Source organism: Odocoileus virginianus, chromosome 3 (genome assembly GCF_023699985.2).
Source record: "Odocoileus virginianus isolate 20LAN1187 ecotype Illinois chromosome 3, Ovbor_1.2, whole genome shotgun sequence".
Taxonomy (NCBI): Eukaryota; Metazoa; Chordata; class Mammalia; order Artiodactyla; family Cervidae; genus Odocoileus; species Odocoileus virginianus.
In genome coordinates this window covers 62,316,910-62,341,496 of record NC_069676.1, presented here as the reverse complement: position 1 = coordinate 62,341,496, position 24,587 = coordinate 62,316,910, and the positions used below count along the sequence as shown (strand labels likewise).

The following is a 24,587-nucleotide window of genomic DNA, read 5'->3' as shown; positions in this document are numbered from 1 at the left end:
TAGACATTATCCCCACTCTCAAATAAGAAAACTGTCCTGTCCCAGGTCCTACAGCTTACATGCAATGGAGCAGAGATTCAAAGCCAGGAAGTCTAACTCTACAGACAACACCCATAGCCTCTATACTGTCTGGCTCTAGAGCTGGCATTCATGGTCTCTACACTATCTTGTCTTCCTCAGTAATGTCTAACATTTTTGAACACTCAGTACATGCCAGGCACTGTTCTATATACTAACTCAATCTTATTACAATAACCTTATTAGGCGGGTACCATTATTATCCCTATTGTACATATGGGAAACTGAAATCACAGAGCAGCTTCCCAGAATCACAGCTGGTAGAACCATAAAGGTATAGTAGACCCATCCATCAGGAAATTAAAGAATTATCAATCAGTACGTGGTAGGTGAAGGCAAGTTGGCAAGAGTCCTAACCACAGTGAAATGTAGAAATGAAAAGTCAGAGTCCAATGGGAACTAAAAAATTACGAAACTTCAGCACTTGAAGAGGCCTGGGATGTCTATTAATGTTGTTCGCAAAGTGCCAGGCACAAGGTCGGATTGCACTTTCTGGCCCCTGTGCTTGTGTGGTCGATAGAACTATTTCCATCCAATGAGCAGGGAAAAGACATGACGCATGTCACTTCTAGGCCAGTTGATTGCCGGTAAAAGACCCTCCAGAGTACTCTGTGCCTCGGTCACAGCATCTGTAGCAATAGGAATGGTGGCTGCTCCATCAACCCAAGTTCCACAGCAGGGGGACGTAGAGACAAGCCTCACCTGATGCAGAGTGGACGTGTGGCATGAGTGAGAAATAAACTTGGCTGATACCAAGCCTTAAATTACCTAGGTGGGGAAATGGAGGGCCCAAAAGGACAGAGACTTGCCCAGCATCCCAAAGCTGGATACCTAGAGGCACTGAGGGGCAAGAACCCACATTCAGCATTCCATCCAGTTATCTCTCCTCTTTATATCATAGAGTATCTTGTGCATCTTGTAAGTCACTGCTCCCTCTAATCCAAAGCATATTTAGCTCTGTAAATTAATGGGAAAGCTACATTTTACTATTCATTGCCTAATTTTTACAAACTGTCTCCTAGTACAACACACTCAAAGCTCAGTTTTTTCCAAAAGGTATCTGGAGAAGGCATGGGGGTGGGAGGGTTGGATGGTAGAGTAGGGAAACCCTGCTCTATTATTTATAGAATCAAGGCTAATTTAATTAAGTTTTGACAGAAAGTGCTCAATTTCGCAGACAGTTGCCACCCGTTCTTCCTGCAGTCTGGATCTCCTCATAGTAACTGACTTCATTCCATCTTCCTCTTTGATGTATGAGGCTATAAAACAGGGAGTGAGCAAGTCACCTTCGAAGAGGCCTTTTGTCATTGCAATAACTAGAAGTAATTTATGTGCACCTGGAATTTAAGTTCTCTGTCTCTGACTAGGCAACAGACTGAAATCACAATTTGGATGCTGGCAGCCAATCAGAAGGTCAAAGTGATTCTGAAAGGTATCAGTCTTCTAAAATCTAGGATAAGGGAATACCAGGATCTATGCTCAGCAACTAGACCATCAGCAAAGATTTTAGATTCAGGCTGCCTCTTGTGTATTTGGAATTTACTTCACCTTGAAGGTGTCCTGTGATACCTTCCCCACCATGACCACCATACAAATCCTTCCCATCCTCCATGACCATGTTTAAGTCCTGCCTCTTCCAGGAGGCCCTCCCTGACTACCCAAGCCTATGATATATATTGTATGCTATAATTTCACAATTCTTTGGGTACTTGTCACATTCTCCCTTGATGCATGCTATTTATGTTTGCATGTCTAGATTCTGTGGATCATGTTTCTATAGAAATAAGTTTCAACTCATGTGCCAACCCTGATCAATTAGTAGTGGTTGCCGAGAGTGAGGACTCCAAGGTTCCATCTGGGCTCAGTGGTTGAGTGCAATGATTGATTAACAAGGTCTGCAATGGGCATGGCCAGGAAAAATGAAAATGTATGGCATATCTGCCCTCTGTCCTGTAAACAGTGACTTCTTTAAAGATAGGGTCCATAAACTGCATTCATTTATATTCCCAGGGACAGTTGCACACAATGCATGTTCAAAAATTATTTGATGAATAAATGTTTCCCATTTTAATAATGAGCTTACTCTAATGCATTAATCATATAAGTTCTAATTATGGTTTTTAGAAATAGCCCTTAACACACATAAGTAGATTTGACTCCCACAGAAATCTTTCCAAAGCTGGATTTTATGTGAAGGATGACTTTTGACACATCAGCCCCCTAAGGTTTCTGAATCTGAAAATATTAATACTTAATAACTCCTAGCATCTGTGCAGTTATTAATGATTTCAAAGTTCTGTACCTCATTTGATTACCACATGACTTTCATAAGATAGAAGTTTATTCTCATTTACAACTTTGAAACAACTTGTTTAATAGCATAATGATTAGTCAGACCAGAAGTTATAACCCAATAAATGTTTACCAATCCTCCAAAAATTAAATAAGCCCTTAAAGTCTAGGCCAGTGTTTCCTGTAGTCTTTTCCGATGTAGAACATCAGGATTTTTGTAGGGTCATGACATGTCTTCTTTGTGGTTAGATAAGTGTGGGAGACATTAATAGGTTTCCCCATGGGTGGGACTTCTCAGAGTTTTTAAGACATTGATATACTTGGTGAACTGCAGAGAGGGTTCTTGACATGAAATACTTCCCACTTACTCCACCTCAGAACCCCTTTGACAAGAAGCACTTGAGTTTCACAAAACCTTCTGGACTCATCAAAATACTATCCTTCATCTTTATCTAAAATTACCAGCAAGAGTACTAAAAGGATAGCAAACTAGTTAAAAGTACTTCCACACTAACTGGCTGTGACCTTGAATGGGTCACTGAATTCCCAGCCTCGCTTGCCCACCAGGAACACACAGATTCTAACGTGGCCTAACTCTGAGGGTTGTCATGAGGACAGAATGAGGCAAAGCAGGCAGAGTGCCTAGATCATGTAAGCATTCGATAAATGTTAGCTGATTTTTATTGCCAAAGAGACAGAAGGTCAGAACAGAATCTATTTAAAAACAGAACAAAGCATTGAAGGTTGGGCTCCTTGGGAGGCAGCCTCCAGGATGGAGTTTAGCCTGCAGGAGGCTTATAGAGGAGTGTTCTTGAAGTCAACATCAGGGGAAGGGAAGGGAAGAAAGAGGGAAAAAACATTGAGCTGTGAGGCAGCCCCATGAGAGCAAGCCCCAAAGGAAAGACCCAGAGATGAACTGACCCTTCAGAATTGTCCCCAGTTGAACTGAGGAGGTCAGGCATGAATCTGTCACTGGATGTGGATCGCCCAAGGAAGGTCTCAGATAAGGCAGCTCAGGCTACCAGCACTCCCAGCAACCAAGGCAAGTTCTCCAGCAGAGGGGTATCTGACCAATGCACACAGTTTTGCATGCACACACACACACACACAAAACACAAAACAAAGCAAAAGCTTCCCTGACCCTCTGGGAAGGAAAAGGGGCACTCTGCAGACATCAACCAAATCTAGTCATTTATTCACTCATCATTTATTAATGCCTACCATATGCCAGGCCGCGGGGCTAAGGGGTTATGAATCAGGTACTGACTCTATAGCAATAATAATAATAATGTCTTCTCTTGACTTTTTAAAGCATGAAAATAAAGATGGGGAAACAGAGTCAGTAGAGATATCAAATCACTTGAAGCCAGGATATATTCTCAGGTGATCAGTCACCTGTCAGCTCAGTATGAAAAGGTGTTAATTTGAATGAAGAAAGGGACACGGCGATTTTTCCCCCACAGCAATACATCAAGTTGTTCTCCCAGTGATTTCGCAAGCTTGGCAAACTCCGTGTGCTGCACGAAATTGAATTTCCAGGTTTGGGGAAGCCTGGGCAGGCTCAAGATGCATGAGGATTTATGACTTTAGGTACTTAAAATGACTCCGACTATATTTGTTGTGACCTTCTCCCCTCTGCCTGTGGCCCCAAGTTAACCACAGCCTGGGGCAGAGCAAAGGTTAAAGGCACACCAATCAAACAAAAGCAGCCCCAGAGAGACAGATCTCTGCCTGGTGGAGGGAGAGACAGCAAAGCCTTTCTTGTCCCTGGAAGCCTTGGCTGTGTTCCTCTCTGCTTTGGAGCAGCTTCAGTTCTCAAGGTCTACCCACCCTCGCATCCTCTGCATCTTGTCACTCGCCTCCCTAGCAGCCCCTCAAGCATTGTTCTTCTCTAGCCAAAGACAGCTCTTGTCTTTCCCACTGACCTTCTCACCTGTTTATGTTGTGTCTTCTCAAGAAGCCAGTCAGCTACCCGGCAACTAATATTTCACATTTGTGTAGGATGTCATAATTTACAACACACTCTGGGCCCCACAATTAGCTGAGAGGCAGGCACTGTAGAAATGATGACTCCCACTCTGGAGATGAGGGCACGGGGGCCCAGAGAGGCAAAGTTACTTGCCCAAAGTCACAGAGCAGAACAGTGAGACCCAAACCAGCCCCTCCGTGCCACAAACTAGCCGCACCCACTGCCTCTCAGCCCCAGGGACCAGGCCATGTGTCAGCAGTGTGCCTCATACTCAGTAGAATAAGTGATCCAAGTCACAGATTTGGGGAACTACCTGGGAATCCACAGGAAGGAAGGGATGGCCAACCCCGCAGAGGAGGCCCATGTATACACTTCTGCACAAATATATGATGCCACTTGAGCATACCTGGAGAAGCCAAAGGTAGTTGTTCTCCAAGCCAAAAGCAACTAAAGTTTTGAACTAAAGTTTTGAACTAAAACAACATAGATTTTTTTTTTAACTTCGCTGCCCCAAGTGAACTTAGGAAATCCATGGGCCTCTGAGCCTAAATATTTCTCTTGTCAGTTTAAAGTTCTTGTTTTAAAATGCTCCCAGGCACCCGTTCAAGAACAAGTCCTTGACAGGTATTCATTCTACATTTTTTTCTTTCACTCAGCAGATAATCACTGAGTACCTACAGTGGGCCAGGAGCTGTGCTAAGTTCTAAGGATTCAGTCAAGGACCAGGCAGTCAAATTCCTGCTCTTAGGAGGTCTCACAGGCTGGCAGAATATTATGGTTATTAAACAAGCAAGTACAATGCAGCATTTAGAAATGGCGCTCTTTGTAACCCTGTTGGAGTTTAAAATAGGGCAACTTCTATGAAGAGCAAATTGACAGAAGCTATCAAAATTTTAAATGTGCATAACTTAGGGCTCAGCAGATGCAGAAGTAAAATGAAACAAATTAAACTAAAACATCAGATACTAAAGCGAGGGGAAAAGTGTATAGATATGAAAGGGGAGAGGGACAGAAAAAGGAGAAGGGAGGGAGCAAGGGAGGGAGGAAAGAAGGAAAACTTAAATACCCATTCAAAGGAGTATAGCTTTTAAAGTTATGGTACATTCATACCATTGAATACTAATAGCCAATATATATATGCAATAGACTTATTTCTACCAACCTGGGGAAATGTTTATAAAACAAGCTAAGTGGAGGAAACAGCAAGTTGGGAGACAGTGCATGTGTTATACCTATCTATGTATATGTGAATATGCCTGTAAAAGCACATCGCTCACTCTCTCAGTAGGGCCCAACTCTTTGCCAACCCATGGACTGTAGCCCACCAGGCTCCTTTGTCTATAGGATTTTCCAGGTAAGAATACTGGAGTAGGTTGCCATTTCCTACTCCAGGGGACCTTGGAGGGATTGAACCAGACTCTCTTGCATCTCCTGCATTGGCAGGTGGATTCTTTACCACTGTGCCACCTGAGAAATGCCATGTAGGCATATACGAACAACTAAATGTATATCTATTTTAAGCCAAAGGGAAAACATCAGCAAGGATACAGCCCAAACTGTTACCAGGGAATAATATCTCTGAGCAGTGGAAGGGGGATGGTTTAAATTGATAAACCTTCAAAACTTTGCAAAGTAAGCTTACTTTTGTAATTTTAAAAACCCAGTTGAGCAAAATAAAGTATTAAATGTTCTGAGAGGGGAAGAAGGGAGAACTGTCTCTCCGCACCAACCAGGACTTACACTTCATTTCTTATCACTTTAATTTGCTTGTCCTTCAGTCTCCAGTATTTCCCAACAAGACCCCAAGCATCCTGCAATTTTTAACCCCACCTAGTGGCAAATAGGTGAATTTCAGATGCCAAAACAGAAATACATTGTTTTGCAGGAGGGTGAATGCGGTGGACTTCACAGCTAAATACTACGAAATGACTAGTGAGAAAGGGGGGTCTTCTGGATCCCCGCTTATAACCCAACAACACAACAACCACCACCCAGCAACAAGTTGCTGTGAAGAGAAAACAAGTTGAATATGTTACAGAGGCTGCTTCCCAGTTCACATGCTCACTTGCATAAGAAACGTGTGTGCTAAGTCGCTTCAGTCTTGTCCGACTCTTTGTGACCCCATGGACTGTAGCCCTCCAGGCTCCTTTGTCCAAGGGATTATCCAGGCAATTATACTGGAGTGGGTTGCCATCCCTCCTCCAGGGGATCGTCCCACCCCAGGGATCAAACCCACGTCTCTTACATCTCCTTCACTGGCAGGCGGGTTCTTTATCACTAGCGCCACCTAGAAAGTCCCATACATTTTTATTCTTTCTAACTCAGCTAAACTTCTATTTTGAGCTCTTATTCTGCCAAGACGGCAGGGATTTATTTTTAGTCACTACAGTACCACTGGCTCTGCTCCCACGCCCACTCCCAATACAGAGTTTACACACACAACACCAGGGCCAGGAGGAAGTTCAAGGGGGGAGGGGGATCTGGGAGCCAGCGTGCTGGGAGCGCGGGTTTAGGTCTGCACAGGCTATTGCCTCTGAGCCTTCTCTCTGGGCTCTTTCTGGCCCAGCAACTCTCCCTTGCTTCTGAGTCAGAGACTCTGTACAGTCAGGTCACTCCTGCCTCCATCCAAGACTGGCCATATCATCTTTTTATCTTGCTACTCGCCTCCTGGGGCTCCACCCGGGGGAGGGGAGGGGAGGGACGTAGGAAGTCTCTCTCCCAGATGACAGAGTTCACTGCTCTCAACACCTGCACCTCGACAGTCCCCTCCATGCCACAGGGGATCTCTGTCTAGTCTTGTAGGGCTGTGGGGAGTGGTAAGCCCCTCTGTGCTCCAATACTCCAGAAGTCAGCAGATGGGAACACAAAAACCCAGAAGCTCTGCCCCAACTTCCCCTGAGATAAAGCGGTCTATTGCAGAGTAGGGAGCAATCCAGGATGGGGAAAAGGAAAATAAATGGAGAAAAAAGAAGAGGCTAATGCGCCATGTGCAAATGGTATAGCCAAGGCTTGGTTACTGGTATACAATCGTCTGGTCTGAACCTCCACTGCACCATTTGCTGTGTGCATGTGTGCATGCTCAGTCACTCAGTCATGTCCAATTCTTTGTGACCCTATGGACTGCAGCTCACAGATATCTCACAGGAAAGAGTGTAGTGTCTTTGGTATACCTTACTCTAGAATAAGGGTCCAACATTTCTTAGCATTCATTATCCCATTAGAATGGAAAATGTGACATGATTAGTGCCTAGGAAATTTCCCCAAAGTCCCCCCAAATACCACTCCAATAAAACCCAACTAGATAAGAACAGGGAATCCATTAGTCCTGTAAATTCTACATACACATTTCCCCCCACCCATGCTAAGAAGATAAAGACTATGCTCCCAATTCTATCTTATCCCTTCTGTGGATTGGCTCCTTCTTCCACAGGCTCAACAGGGCTAGGCAGACACTGAACTAACAAGTCCCTTCTCTGGAAAGCTCCCCCTGATCCATGAGAGAAGAGAGAAGCCATGTGGCCGTACTCTCTACCATTTCTGATTAGACCAGAAATGAAGACCCCTGACCCAAGATTAGCCAGATTCAAGATTCCCTCCTGGGAATTTGAAATTGGGATTCAGAGACATTTAATCAGTATCTGAAATTAGCTATACTGATAAGTATTAGCTGGGCAGAATTCACCAGATGGCCTGAGGAGCAGGAAAAACTAATCTATAGAGTGGAAAAAAAAGAGCAAAGTAACTATGCATAGGTAGAGAGAGAAGACAAATACATCCCCATGGCATTCCAGACCCCAGCTTATGTCTCTCCGTGATGGCTGCCCAGAGCCTTCTTTATCCCACCCTCATATTCCATGTGACATTTTATGTCCTCATCATTATTTTCCCTTTTCTACTTAAATTAGCTCCAATGGGAATCCCTCATTTATTCAGTCCTCAGCCATTTGTTGAACACCTGAGCTAAGCCAAGTGTTGTCCTTGGTGCTGGAGAAATGGTGGTGAACAGTACAGACCCATTCTTGATCCCATGGAGCAATCGGTTCTGTTAACTCACAACCCAGAACACCTAAGATAGACCCTACACCTACCACAATACAGAGACATGCACTCACAGAGAGAAAAGTTATAGAGAAACATACACAGTTTATCCAACATCTACTATGTGCTAGGCACTCTGTTAAGTGCTTTATATGCACCTTCTCTGACAACAGCCCTAGGAGGCAGGAACTATTATCATCCCCGTGGCTCAAGGATACAGAGGATTCACACCTGAGTGGTCTGAATCTTTGTAGCTGCTAAGAGAAAAGATAGAAAGTGACAGAATATAAGCAGACACTGGAGAAAGACACATGCTCACAAACTCATTTACATTCACATGTACACTCAAACACACACACCCAGAATTCAGGCCACCTATATCAGCACAGACCTAGGCACCTCTTGTTCCTTGTTAGGTGCTGGCCTCTCTGCTTCATCTCTATCCTATAAGGAGATGAAAATCAACTCCTCCCTCTTCAGAAATACTCTTGAAGAGGAAGCAAGCTTGGTAATACTTTAATTGGACAAAAGCCTTCCAAACGTGGCCTCTTGAGCACAGCAGGGATCCATTTCCACCTGCCTTTTAGAAAATGTGCTCTCCCTGGATTGCACATGAATGCTCTTAGGCAAATGCCAAAGAATCGCTCTAAACGCTTTCTCCCAGCAGGTCAGCACTTACCCACTGGACACCTCCTCAGGAGCCCCACTCAGGCTCGCTTGCAGCTCCATCCCCGGCTGCTCCCTGCCAGGCCCAGGAGAGCAGGGACAGAGAAGTGACTAGTCCCTGCCAACAGCCCCTGCCCCCACCTCAGCTCAGAGTGGGCAAGCAAAGCACTTAAAGGCTGGCTGAGGCTTCAAGCCTGCAGAGGGAAGAATACAAGAACTAAGAGGCAGGGGACATTCCAGCAAGAGATGATGGGGAAACAGGGTAAGAGATACCCCTTGTTAGCTTCTGCATCTGGAAAGTTGGGGTTCTCACATCTGCCTTACCTCAAAACAGATACCATTTATTGAGCACAGGCACTGTGCCAACCACATTGCATGTTATTTTAAAGAACTCTAGTAGCTGGAGATGACTGTCTCCAATATACAAATGACAAAACTGAGGTTCCAGAAGATAAGGCTGGTTCACATAACTAATCCTGGTTCACATAACTAGCAACATTCTAGCAAATGGGGAGAACCATCACTTTCCGAAGTCCATGCTGTCAGCCACTAGCTTTACTTGAGTTTGAGAGGATAAACCAACAGTGAGCAGAAAAGGACAGAGCCACCAGCATGTCTTCAAAATTTGCCAGTAGTCAGCCTGATCTAGCGGCAACTTTGATTCCTCACCTCCCCACCTCCACCTCCAAGCCTGAATTATCTTCTAGCCCAGCTCTAGACTTCTTAGGACAATTTTCCTGATCCTAAGACAGGAGGCTTAACCCCAGAAGGCCTCAGCTGCCACCCAACCCAGCAAACTCACAGAGCTCTGAGACAAATATACTGACAAATCCATATCTCATCATCATAGCCAGAAATTTTTAAAAACAGAAATCTGAGCTGTATTGAGGGAATTGGAAACTGGTATCAGAGTTTAGGTTTAAAATGCTTCTCTAAAGAACAATAGAAAATGTTTGCCTTAAAGCCCCATAGAGTAAAGCTTTATGATAAATTTGGGGGGAAAACTCTTTGAAACTCTTTCTGTCTCCTCATCCACTCTACTGGTAAGAATCACTCACATGTTTCATATATTATTTTCTGCTTTGCCCTCACACAAGCTTTAGGGTGAGCTCGCTTATGCGTTCTCGCTCGCTCTCTCCTTCTCTCTCTCTCTCTGTCCTTCCTGAATTCTCAAGGTTCTCAGCAAAAAAAATAGTAACAAAGAAACACCCAAATATCCAGTCCTCTATAGGAAAAGAAATACTCACAGACACATGTCTCAGAAATAGAATGATATGCTTTTATCTTGCATTAGATCAGGCATGTTTCCAGTTACAGAAGAGAACAACCAATATCTTAGAGCTAATCATAACTTTGATATTGGCTGAGGTCTCTCTGTCCTTGTCATCCAGAGAAGATGAAAATGAAAAGTCTGTTAGGGGCAGGCATTTTTTCCCTTTCTTTCCACCCCCCCCCCCCCCCATTGCTGTATCCCCAGTGCCTAGAATAGTGTATAACACACCATGGTATTCAATAAAAAATTTTTAACTCTTCCAGGATCCATCCAGACCTATGAATCAAAAACTCTGGGAATGAGGCCTAGCAATGTGTTATTATATTAAGCCTTCCAGGTCTTGATCCTGAGTGATCTTGAAGTTTCGCTGAAGTTAAAAAACCACTGAACTGGGACTTCCCTGGTGGTCCAGTGGCTAAGACTCCATGCTCCCAATGCAGGGGGCCATGGTTTGACCTTTGGTCAGGGAACTAGATCTTGAAAGCTGCAACTAAGAGCTCGCATGTTGCAACTAAAAACGGTCCTGCATGCTGCAATGAAAAATGAAGATCGTATGTGCCACAACTAAGACTTGACCAACTAAATAAATAATAAAATAAATATTTAAAAAATAAAGCTAAAAAACCACTGAACTATGATATTGGTCTGTGCTGTTCAAATGGCAGCTACTAGACACATGTGTGTGCTTAGTCGCTGAGTTATGTCCAACTATTTGCAACCCCATGGACACTAGTCCGCCAGGCTCCTCTGTCCATGGGAATTCTCCAGGCAACAATACTGGAATGGGTTGCCATGCCCTCCTCCAGTGGATTTTCCCAACCCAGGGATCAAACCCAGGTCTCCCACATTGCAGGCAGATTCTTTACCAGCTGAGCTACCAGGGAAGACCTACTAGACACATATGGCTATATTATCATTGATATAATTGACATATAACATTAGGTGAGTTTCAGGTGTGCAACACAATGATTTGAGATATGTATACACTGTAAGAAAGTTTAGTTACCGTCCATCACCATACACAGTAACAAAAAATTTTTTTCTTAAGATGAGAACTTTTAAGATCTATTCTCTTAGCAACTTTCAAATATACAATACAGTGTTAACTACAGTTACTATTAAAATATTTTTAATAAATAGGCAAAACTGCCTCAACATACACACACACATACCCTCTGGGGTAGGCAGACTTACAAGATGGCTCCCAGTGATTCCCACTTCCTAGTATTCCTGCCCTTGTATAACTAACCCTCTCTTTGAAGGTGGGCCATGTGTAGTGACTTGCTTCTAATCAAAAGAACATGGCAAAGATGATGGGATGTTACTTCTGTGATTAGATGTCACTTCCATGATAAGGTTACAAAAGATGGTCATTTCTGTCTTGTCAGCAAACCTCTCTCTCAGGCTAGCCTGAATGAAGCGAGCCACCATGTTGAAGCTCACGTGGCAAGGAAATGAGGAAGAACTTCAGCTAACAAGCGGTGAGGAAACACAGTCCTCAGTCCAGCAGTCCCCAGGAAATGGAATTTTGCCAACGATCATATAAGAGCTTGGAAGCCTTTCTTTCCTCAGTTAAGCCTTCAGATGATACCCAAACAATGACTGACGCCTTGGTTGTAACCCTGTGAGACCCTGAAGCTGTGCATCCAGGTAACCTATGCCTGGACTCCTAAGTCACAGAAATGCAAGATAATACATGTTCACTGCTTTAAGTTTTAGAGCAACGTGATACACAGCAGCAGGTAACTGTGTATCAGTTACCTTATAGTGGAGGTATTTCTCCTCTCACCTCCTCTCTCACCTCACAGTGGAGAAATCCAAAACATTCCCCAGCACTTCTGTGAATCACAGACTGCTTATATTTTCATGTTCCCCCTGGATTTGAACACTAGGTTTATTATGATTTAAGAACCATCTCATGTTCCACCTACACTACCCCTAATCCATACTCCTTCAATCTAGCCATGACTCTCAGTCTCTTATTTATTTCCATGTTCACAGACAGCAGGTAAAACAAGCTAACCAAGAAGCTTAAAACGACAAAATAAGGAAGGAAAAGTCCCTAGCTGGCTTGGAAAAGCTTTAAAATATTTCTACAGATCTAGAAGACCATACATAAACACAGACCTGTGAGCATGCTATAAGACCTGAGAACATCCTAACTTCTCATCTCTGGCTAACACTGAGGCTCTATTCAAGCAAAAAGTGAAGTCCGTACACTCAGGAAAGCTACGCCTGGCAGTTGTGAACTGCTGGTTCAGCAATGAACATCTGCCCCAACACAAACACAGAGCGCCTCAGCAAAGCCTGGGAGATGTAGCAGTCCCAGAAGTTTAAGGGAACCACTACCCATCAGGAAATTAAAATCATTCTCTAGAAAATATCTATATTTAACACAAAAGAAGGCAGTAATAGAGGAACAGGAAAACAGAAAATATAAGTTGTATAGGAAACGGCAAAGTCACAGGCATAAATTCCACCTTCTTAGTGATTACATGTTAATGAATTAAACACTCCAATTAAAAGACAGAGTTTGGCAAAATGGACTTTTTTTTAATGATCCAACTATATACTATCTATAAGATTCAAAAACACAATTAGGTTGACAGTAAAAGTACTGGAAAAAAAATGCCAAACAAAAAGAGAGAGCTGAAATGGCTATAATAATATGAGACAAAATAGACCTTAAGACAAAAATTGTTACTAGAGACAAAATTTATAAATTAATGAAGAATATATAACAATTATAAAAATGTGTATACCTAATGGGTTTGGGTGGACTCCGGGAGTTGGTGATAGACAGGGAGGCCTGGCGTGTTGCGGTTCATGGGGTTGCAGGGAGTCGGACATGACTGAGCAACTGAACAGAACTGAACTGAATGACAGAATCCCAAAATACACAAAGGAAAAAATAACAGAACTGAAAAGAGAAATAGACAATTCAAAAGAGACTCACCAGACACATCAACCAAAAGCAATGCATGTACCTGAACTGGGTCCTAATTCAAATAAAGTGTAAATACACACACACACACACACACACACACACACACACAACAGAGCAAGAAAATCAGGGAAATGTGAACACAATGAATATTCGATGATATTAAAGAACTACTGTTCAAGGAGATCAAACCAGTCAATCCTAAAGGAAATCAACCCTGAATATTCATTGGGAGGACTGATGCTGAAGCTTGAATACTTCATACGATATATGCAGCCTGAAGGGAGGAGGTGGAATATGAGGACTATATCAAATAAGATTACTCATGAATGAATAACTGAATAATTAACATTGCTGGGTAGCAGGTCCATGGCAGCCCATTTTGTTATTCTTTCTTCTTATGTATGTATTCAAAATGTTCCATAATAGAAAGCTTAAAGAGGCAGAACAAAGCTACCTGACTACTCACCCTGAGAAGCACTAGAACCAAAAAGATTACTATTCATTGTTTAGTCACTAAGTTGTGTCTGACTCTTTTGCGACCCCCATGGACTACAGCCCACCAGGCTCCTCTGTCCATGGGATTTCCCACCCAAGAATACTGGAGTGGGTTGCCATTTCCTTCTCCAGGGGATCTTTCTGACCCAGGGATTGAACCCACATCTCCTGCATTGGCAGGCAGATTCTTTACCACTGAGCCACCAGGGAAGCCTTTACTATTTTTACATCTACTCAAAAAACATTTGTTGAACATTTACTATGGGTACGTCATTGAGATAAACATGTTCTCAAGCAGGCACAGATAAAAATTAATTATAAACAGAGACCGGAAATGTGTTTTAAGAGAGACCAAATGCAGGACTTCAAGGGGTTCGTAAGGGAAAGATTACTTCTGATGGAGGACAAGGGCAAGCTTGAAATCATAGAATATTCAAGTAGGAAGAATCTTCATCATAACCATCTTATTTACATCTGAAAAATCTGAATTCCAGAGAGAGGAAGTCAATTTGCCCAGTTACCGCAGCAACATTCCAACAAAGCTGGGATATATTTGTTCTGTAGCTAACATTCATTGACAGCTTTGTATGTCCTGGCACGTTGCTTAGAATTTCACAGATATGATTTCGTTTAATCCTCACAATGTATTGCATTATTATCCCATTTTACAGAGAAGAAAACAGAGGTTTGGAGAGGTTAAGTGACTCACCCAAGTGGACACAGCCAGAAAGTGGCAGAAATAGGTCTCAAACTAAGGGAGGTTGTCTCCAGCTCCTTCTCTCCTCTCCCTATACTGGGAGTTAACCCGGAGGTCCTTCCATCACTCAGCGCTGGGTTCTGCTGTAATAGGATAGGGAGAGAACAACAGATGTTTCAGGCTGAGGAAATGGAGGGGATATAACTAACACTAATACTTTGTCCTACAGGGCTTTCTAGGACTGACAAATGAACACCTCAAGAGAACTCTATCACATTAATAATTTTATGTCACTAAACAATGGTTGCATTGTATAAATGCACAAAATTTGCTCCTGTGACCATTGTCCATACATGCTCTCTGACCACTTGCTCTGGTTTTCTGCACTTCTCAAACAGAGCCCATTTATCTCAGCCCCACTGAGGGTCATCGAGCCTCCTCCGGCAGTCCTTCCCCACCCCAGATGGAGTGCAGCCTGGAAGGCTCCAGGGGCCAAGCTCTCACACACCACCCAGCTCTATCCTCCTCCCAGAGGGGCTAGGTGGCAGCATGGAAATCTGGGCTCTCATCCTTAATGACACTAGCGCAGCTCACCAAGTGACCTTGAGCAAGTCATTCAACCTGGACCTGTTTCCCCATACCTTTCACATTAAAAGGGTCAAACCACACGAGCTGTAAAAATGTATATTTTCCATAAAATATTGAATCACTATGCTGTATACCTGAAAGGAAATGTAATATTGTAAGTTAACTATATTTGAACTTTTTTTTTTAAAGGCACATTCTTCTCTGACAAGGCATAATCCCATGAAATCAGGGAGTGAGAAAAAGACACCTAAAAAAAAAGTTATTGGGGTTTCCCTGGTGGCTCAGTGGTAAAGAATCCACCTGCCAAAGCAGGAGACACAGGTTCAATTCCTGATCTGGGAAGATCCCACATGCCGTGAAGCAGCTAAGCCCATGTGCCACAACTACTAAGCCGGTCCTCTAGAGCCTGGTAGCTGCAAAGTGCTGAACCTAACGACCCTAGAGCTTGTGCGCCGCAACAAGAGAAGCCATTGCAATGAGAAGCCCATGAACCGCAGCTAGAGAGTAGCCCCCACTTGCCACAGCTAGAGAAAAGCCCACACAGCAACAAAGACCCAGCATAGTAAAAAATCAAATAAATGACAGAAACAAAAAAAATTTACAAACCAAATATAAAATTGAAAATCAAATATACATATAGCATATATGATAAAATAAATATAAATATGCTTATTCACTGTACAGTGTTAAGGGTACAGCATTATTTTATGCCATTATTGAAGTCAAAATATCAGACAAATTGGGCTCTGTAGGCCAGCTTTGCCAAGCACCGAGTATGTCCATGCTAATGCTCAATCACTGTTGTGTCTGACTCTTTGTGACCCCATGGACTGTAGCTTGCCAGGCTCCTCTGTCCATGGGATTCTCCAGGCAAGAATACTGGAGTGGGTTGTCATTTCCTTCTCCAAGGGTTATTCTCCACCCAGGGATTGTACCCGCATCTCCTGATTGACAGGCATATTCTTTACCACTGAGCCACTTGGGAAGCCCACTGGGTATATTATTTTCTTGATTATAATAATAACAATAATAATACTTAATAGTCACTGAATACTGCCTAGATGCTACAAACTCAACAGTCTAAGGTTCTCTTTGAGGAAAATCATTTAAGTCTCAGTTACCACAACTATAAGAATGAATAGAAGCATACCATAATACAGTAGCAGTAACATTACAGATATCAGCAAAGGTTTTCTAAAAGTATATTATTGAACAAAGTTTGAGCTTGCTAAGAACAATTATTCCATCATCCTCCAGGCTAATGAATGTTAGCCACCTACTGTGAGAAAAAATATAAATATTCAACTATTTGTCTTTACTTTTCTTGAAAACTACTATTTTTAAATAGTAAATGTTATCTTATATCTTTAGGGTTGTTAATTCCTATAGCAGTAATAGTAATAAATGTATTATCTCCTCACCTTTCCCATTATTATTCCAAAAATAACAAATTCAGGCAGTTCATCATAAAATGCCACAAAAACAAATGAAAAATAAAAACATTTTTGGGAGAGGTATACTCTGTTGAAAAGCTAGAGCCAAAAACAAGAATTTAAAACCATGTGTATCACAATTAGACATTCAGTTGTTCTTACTAGGCTATCAAGTACTGAGACTATTTCCACTATCACATGACTAAGCTCTCGCAACTGGATTTTATGATTTTTAGTGATTCAAACTACAGAATCAAAAGAGTGCTCAGAGATCAATCAGTTCAATTCCCTTCTAGTTCCATTCCTATGTTCAGGAAAGAAAAATGAGAGCCCCCCCAAAACAAGCAAGCAGTCAGTCAACTATTAGCTGCTCCACACTTACTATCATTTGCTAGCCTCTCTCTAGGTTCTTGGGATGCCTCATGAACAAAAGAACACTAAAAAGAATCCCTGCCCTCATGACATACACTGTGACAGAGACAAGTGACTTGTCCAAACAACACTTCAGACCAGGAGCAAAACTAGGTTACCCTACACCTAGACCTGGGCTAGAACCTTTACACCCAGTGACCAGACACCTTGTTTCACAGCAAAATTTGAATGACATCTGTGGTTAGGATTATTCTTCCTATACTTTGCTCAAAATGCCTTCAAAACTTTCCTTCAATTCCATCTGTTTGGCAGAGATATAAATTTCTGATTGCCAGGTCAATTCGGGTTAACTACAGCATGCTTCAACAAATCTAGTGAAACTAGACAATACAATGTCACAGACTATATTAAGTCTTGTAACATGAATAGTGCTGAGAAGTTCACAAAGTCTTCTGGAATATTTTGGGAGATAGGTATACATGCTAGGCATTTCCATATTACCCTATGCCTTCATTATAGTATTTCTCATGTTATATTATAAGTGCTTATTTTGTCTCCCTCTCTAAACTGTAAGATCCATGATGGGGCAGGGGCTTCTATGTGCCCCATTAGATTGATGTCTAGCCCTAAGTCTGAATGCATGATTGGCACTCAATCCATAGTTATAGGGGAATGAATGAATGATCCATTTTCCCTCTCAAGCTTCTCAATGACCCTTTGAAGTGAATAGATATTACTACTACATATTACTGGCCTCAGAACTAAGACTCAGAAAGTCCAGGTCATATTTCCAATGTCACATAGATGGTCATAAAAAAACATGATCTCCTGACAATTATTCTAGTGACTTTATGTTTCTTATAGACTAGAACCTCCTGTTTTTCATTTTCTGATCTCTTTACAGAGTTGTTCGCCATATCTGACCCATAAGGAGGCAGTAAGAAACCTAATTATTAAAAATTACTGGAAATAGAACTGCCATATGACCCAGCAATCCCACTTCTGGGCATACACACCAAGGAAACCAGATCTGAAAGAGACACGTGCACCCCAATGTTCATCGCAGCACTGTTTATAATAGCCAGGACATGGAAGCAACCTAGATGCCTATCAGCAGATGAATGGATAAGGAAGCTGTGGTACATATATACCATGGAATATTATTCAGCCATTAAAAAGAATTCATTTGAATCAGTTCTAATGAGATGGATGAAACTGGAGCCCATTATACAGAGTGAAGCCAGAAAGATAAAGACCAATATAGTATATTAATGCATATATATGGAATTTAGAAAGATGGTAATGATAACCCTATATGCAAAACAGAAAAAGAGACACAGATGTACAGAACAGACTTTGGGACTCTGTGGGAGAAGGCAAGGGTGGGATGTTTTGAAAGAACAGCATTAAAACATGTATATTATCTAGGGTGAAGCAGATCACCAGCCCAGGTTGGATGCATGAGACAAGTGCTCGGGGCTGGTGCACTGGGAAGGCCCAGAGGGATCGGGTGGGGAGGGAGGTGGGGGGGAGGATCGGGATGGGGAATACATGTAAATCCATGGCTGATTCATTTCAATGTATGGCAAAAACCACTACAATATTTTAAAGTAATTAGCCTCCAACTAATAAAAATAAATGGAAAAAAAAATAAAAATTACTATTGATGAAACAGACTTTAAGTCAAAAACTGTCATATGAGACTTAGAAGGACATTATGTAATGATAAAAGGATCAATACACTGGGAATATATAGTAATTACATGTACCCAACATCAGAGCACTTAAATATATGCAGCAAAACTTGACAGAACTGAAGGGTGAAATAGCAATACAATAATAGTAACGAACTTCAGTACTTCAAGTTAAATAATGGATAGAATATCCATATGAAAGATCAATAAGGAAACAGAGGACTTGGACACATCATAGATGAAGTGGATCTAAAAGACATACAGAACATTCTATCCAACAGCAGCAGAATACGTATTCTTCTCAAGTGTACACAGAACTTTCTCCAGGATAGGCCACATATTAGGTCATAAAATAAGTCTTAACAAATTTAAGATTAAAGTCATACTAAGTATCTTTTCTGATCACAATAGAATAAAACTAGAAGAACTATAAATACCTAGAAACTTACAACCTACCAAGACTACTATGAAAAAAAAAACAGAAAGTCTGAAAAGGCCTGGAGCGAATATGGAGACTGACACAGTAAAAGGATCATACATCATGACCAAGTGGGATTTATCACTGGGATACAAGAATGGTTCAACATACAAAAATCAACTAATTGATACACCACATTAAAAAAAGGATAAAATCACATGATCATCTCAATAGATACAGAAAAAGCATTTGACAAAATTCAATACTCATTCATGATCAAAAAAAAAAAACTGTCAACAAATTAGTAATGCACCTCAACAAAAATAAAAGCAAGCACCTCAACAAAATAAAGCCCATATATGAAAAACCCACAGCTAACATCATTCTAAAAGTGGAAAACTAAAATCTTTTCCTTGGAGATCAGAAACAAGGCAAGGATGCCTACTCTCTCAATAAACCAGTTATAGAAAGACAAATACTGCATAATTCCACAGGTATGATGTATCTAAAATAGTCAGATTCATAAAACCAGAGTGGAATGATGGTTGCCAGGGGAGAGTGGAAAATGGGAAGTTACTAATCAACAGGCATACAGTTTTAGTCAAGCAAGATGTGCAAATTCTAGATATCTGCTGTATTAACAACTGTACCTATAGTCAACAGGACTGTACTGTATACTTAAACATTTGTTAAGAGTTAAATCTCATGTAAAGTGCTCTTACTACAATAAAATTTTAAATTTTTAAAGAAGTGTTATTATTAACAAGAAGAAATAAAAATAATTTTTTTTAAAAAAAAGGAGCTTCAGAATCAGAAGGTTCAAATCCCAACCCTGCCAGTAACTAGCTGAGGGATCTTGAGTAGGCTTCTTCATATACTTATTCATCTTACAAAAAGAACATCATAGTTCCTATCTCCAGGGAGGCTGGAATAAAAGAGATAGTGCATGTAGAGGCCAACACAATACTGGCATTTCCCATGTAGGACCTTAAGACCAATGCCTGCTTCCCAGATTCACAGAAATGGCAAAGGCTTCAAGAAGGAACCATGTGGGGAGGGAAGTGGGAGGGAGGTTTAGGATGGAGGACACGTGTACACCCATGGCTGATTCATGTCAATGTAAGGCAAAAACCACTACAGTATTGTAATTAGCCTCCAATTAAAAGAAATAAATTAATTTTTTTTAAAAAGAAGGCAAATATAAGCCTACAGATGAGACGGAAACTCCTGTTTGTGTGAATATATTCAAATATGTTTAACTAGTGCCTCATTTTTACATGTAATGTTTAAAACTATGAAAAATGTATTTTCTGCTGTATGCAAGAAAATAGGGCATTTCAAAGAGCTAAGTTTTGGATTAAAATTTGTATTCTTGTTTATTAAGCTTATTTTTAAACAAATTTTAAAAGCTGTTGTTCTTAGCACTAACCTATTTTTTAAAAAAAAAACCTTTTGCTAATGACTGTTTTTTTCCCCTCTGGGTTTACACTAACATCTACCCAAGATCGGCTGTTTTTCAGCAGTCTGTTTCAGTTCAGTTAACATATATTAATGCCTTTGTAGCTCTCTACTTTGACCTTTGTTCTCTAATCACAACTATGCAATTGGTACATGGTTGTTTAAGAAAAAACCGTATCTTCCCATAATGAATCACTGTTTGACTAATCATTCCTTGGTAGGATTAAAATATAAAAGCATAGTTAATTCATTGGCTGCTAGCTGATGCTTTGGATAACTGTTCACTCTACAGATCAAAATAAGAAGTAACAAGAGGAAATTCTATGTTTCTGAAATACCAGTTCAAATTTGTGAATTATTTTTCCTCTGGAGGAAAAGTGAAAGTTTAATAGTTAGAAAATTTAAGTATTCCCAAAGATCTGAAGGGAAATAAAGTAACTGCTGGATTTTTTTTTAGGTGGTGCCAAAAATGAATGTCTCTGTTTCATGTATTTATATTACCAATACATTATATTTATGTTCTTTTTTGGTCTTTTGAATATTTAATATATTGTTAAGTAGGTCTAAATCTTGGTATTTGCTTTTGCAAATAGTTGTTCTTCCTAATTGGTTGATAAGTGACAAGAATATTGCACTGTCTGTTTACCTAATTAGGAATCAAAAGAATAGCAAATTATGGGTCAGTATAAATCTATACAATTTTACTACAGTGTAACAAAAGTTAACATAATTTAGGCAGATACATAGTATCTTATTTATCTTAGAAAAAGTACAGGAAATAGACCTTTAAACTCATACTTAAAACCAATTTGTGTATTTGTAAAAAAGGAGTATCTACAGAAAACTAAAACTTATGCTTACCTTGGGGTTCTGACTCTTAGTTTAGAGACTTTTCAAGTCTTGTAGGAAACTGTGAAAGAGTTCAATGACACAGTGTTGATGCCTCAAGAACAAGCGTTCTTTCATGTAATTTTCTCTGGAGAAAGAAATTATAGAATTCCCTTTAGCTTAAAATTTTTCCACAGAAGCGGGGACGGGAGAGTGTACTTTTGTTAGACTAGTAATATTTGCATTCAATACACTGAATCTTCCTTTAGAGGTAAGACTTTAATAGCAACACTGTAAATATTTGGTTTATTTGGCACTACTGTAAGTTCTGCTTTTATACAAAGCTCTTTGCTTATTGTAAAGCAAAATAAAAACTGTAGTTTCTTGTATGATTTTTTTACTCAGCTGTTCCTTAAACTGCCAGAAATTAAAGTGCAATATTGTATGTTTTTAACAACAGATTTTAAATAGAATATTGATGTTTCTTCGGTCACAAGAAATACAGATCTTATAAGTATAATAAAAACTAGCAAAAAGATTAATGATCAAAAAAAATAAAATAAAAATAAAAAGAAGGAACCATGGCTTCTTCAAACCTGCTTATGTTGTACAGATGTACCAAATCAGGGAGTTCTAAGACTCAGATGCTCACAGAATGGTACCCACCTAGACAGAAGGCACTCATAATTCCATTCACAGTCCCTGAAAGGCTTCTTCCCAGCTTCTGCTCAACTCAACGTCAGCTTGTCAACTCCTACAGGTCCCTTCAGCTTCATTCAGTTTGGACAGTATTTCCTGGTGGCTTGTGTATAAAAAATTCTAAATGCTTCAAATCCTCAGTTGGCATATGAACAAAGGAAGTACTTTTTGTTCAAACTAAAACCTTTGAAGAAACAAGCGAGGGGCTGAGGTAGGAGAGCAGCCTGGCAGTCAGCACAGGCCAAGTAAACAGCCTAACAGTATTATTAGAACTGTGTGAACAATGGGAGGCATCATAACTCTCCCACATGCCCCCAAACAAACAAAGCCCCAATCCAAGAGCGCCACAGATGGGCATGGCAGCAGGCTGGGAAGTGCCTACAGATCAATCCCCAATCTTTGTTCTGTTTTCCAAATCATTTAGCACCCGGACATTTGCTGCATTGGACCTTGTGATATGAAAGTCACTGCTGAAGAGTTTTGACAATTTGTGAGTGCTATTCACTGTAGTTTATGACCTCTACAAGGGAAAAGCTTAGAGCTGCTCTTCAAAATGCAACATTTTTTTAAACCTTCATTCACTCAAGAAATATTTACGGGGCACTCCTCTGTGTTAGACACTGAACTAGATAGATCCTGGGGATCAGACAGCAGCAAACAGAAATGGTTCTGACCCTCAGGGAAGTGATGTTCCAATGGCACCAACAGACAAAAGCAACTAGACAAAAATAAATAAATAAATAAATAAATAAATACTAATTGCAGTAAGTTCTACAAAGAAAGCAAATAAGGAGTTGACATGGGGAATAATAATAAAGTCTGAGAAAAGAGGTAACATTTTAGCTGACACTCAAACAACAAGGAAGGAAAGTCATGAAAAGAGATGCAGAATTGTATAATCCCATTTATACAGACTGTCCAGAAAGGCAAACATATGGACACAGAAAGTAGATTAGTGGTTGTCTAATGGGGAGGGTGTAAATGGGGAGTGAGTATAAACAGGCGTGTAAATGGGGAGTGAGTATAAACAGGCTTGAGGTTTCTTTTTGAGGTGATGGAAATGTTCTAAAATTCTATCCCTGCCCTGGATATTTACCCATGAGAAATGAAAGTATAAATACACAAAAAAACTCATTTATAAGTACTCAAAAGTATATTCATAGAAGCCTTATTCATAATAGTGCAAAATGGAAATAATTCAAATGCTAATCAAGAAAGAGATGAATTGTTATATACTCATACAATTCAAAAATACTCAGCTATATAAAAGAACTAACTCTTATATACACAAATATCCATGGATGAATCTCAAAAACATTGTGCAGAGCAAAAGATGCCACATACACGCCCAAAAGTAAAGACTTTATTATTCCATTCATATGAAATTCTAAAAAAAAGAAAGTATCTATGGTGACAGAAGTCAGAAAGTGATTTCCAGAGGAGGGAACAGTAGGAAGAGTAACTGGGAAGGGGCACAAGAAATGACCTTCTGAAGTGCTGAAAATATTTTATATCCTGTTTTGCATGGTGGTTGCTCAAATTACATATTTGCAGAAACTCATCAAATTGAATATTTAACCTGTACATCTTTCCATGTAAAATATACCTGAGCTTAAATTAAACTGCCTTTAAAAATTAATCCTCTAAGCACCAAAAACCTACTGTATAGCACATGGAACTCTGCTCAATGTTATGTGCCAGCCTGCATGGAAAGCAGGTTTGGGGGAGAATGGATACATGTATACACATGGCTGAGTCCCTTCACTGTTTACCTGAAACTATCAAAACATTGTTAACTGGCTATACCCCAATACAAAATGTTTTTGGTGTTTAAAAAATTTTAATTCAGTTTTTTTAAAAAGCAGTTTGGATTATGTCAAAAATAAATTAATTAATCCTCTCCATAGACTGATACATGTACAAAGACACAACATTCTTCCTTTAACTTCTGAATGTTCTTAGACCCCAGCAGTTCACACAATCTGGATTAAGAACTCCTGGACAAATGACTTTCCAATATCTCACATTCTCTGAATTCTCTGAAGAAAAAACAATTCTGAAATCACAAGGTAATCACAAAGTCAATAGGGAAAAATGAGTCCTCATGATTCACATTTTACCTATGACATAAATCAAGAAACATACACAATCTTCCGTGGAAGTTACCAGCTAAGGTTAATATCTTTATCCTGGCCCTGTGGAGCAAAGGCAGAAGACAGGGAACTCACTGGACTGGAGATGGCTGCTAGCCAGAGGAGATGTACATGAAATAGAAGTCCTGGTTTGAGGCCTTAGTTTTACTCCTAACACACTGAAGAACGCTAAAGGAATTCTAGAATCAATCAGGCCAAATATCTCATTTCAAGGATGAACACCCTGAGTTCCAGAGAACGGGGTTAACTGGCTCAAGTTCAAATAGCAAGTAAGTAACAGGGCCCGATTAGAACCCTGTCTTATCAAACCCAACTGTTATGGACCCTGTTGTTTTGTTTGGCCAGTGTGTACTTTTGAGGAATTTCTTCTTTGTCTTATTATACAAGGCCTGTCGTAGAGCTACCACATTCCTTCAAAGTAACCCACACTACCAGGCCTACAGTATATGGTCTAGAGAGACAGGTGAGTGAGAAGAGGGGAAAGGAAGG

The 24,587-nt window shown here is 40.5% G+C and overlaps 1 long non-coding RNA gene across 1 annotated transcript in view; it reads right to left on the bottom strand.

Moving 5' to 3' along the window:
• LOC139034440 (uncharacterized) overlaps nucleotides 1-22,175 on the bottom strand; it is a 63,911-nt gene extending 41,736 nt beyond the window's left edge. The window contains exons 1-2 of the long non-coding RNA XR_011486943.1: nucleotides 21,913-22,175; nucleotides 14,468-14,598 (exon numbers count right to left, since the gene is read on the bottom strand). This is a non-coding gene — a long non-coding RNA (uncharacterized lncRNA). The remainder of the gene's footprint in view (nucleotides 1-14,467; nucleotides 14,599-21,912) is intronic.
• Between the last annotated feature and the right edge of the window lie 2,412 nt (nucleotides 22,176-24,587).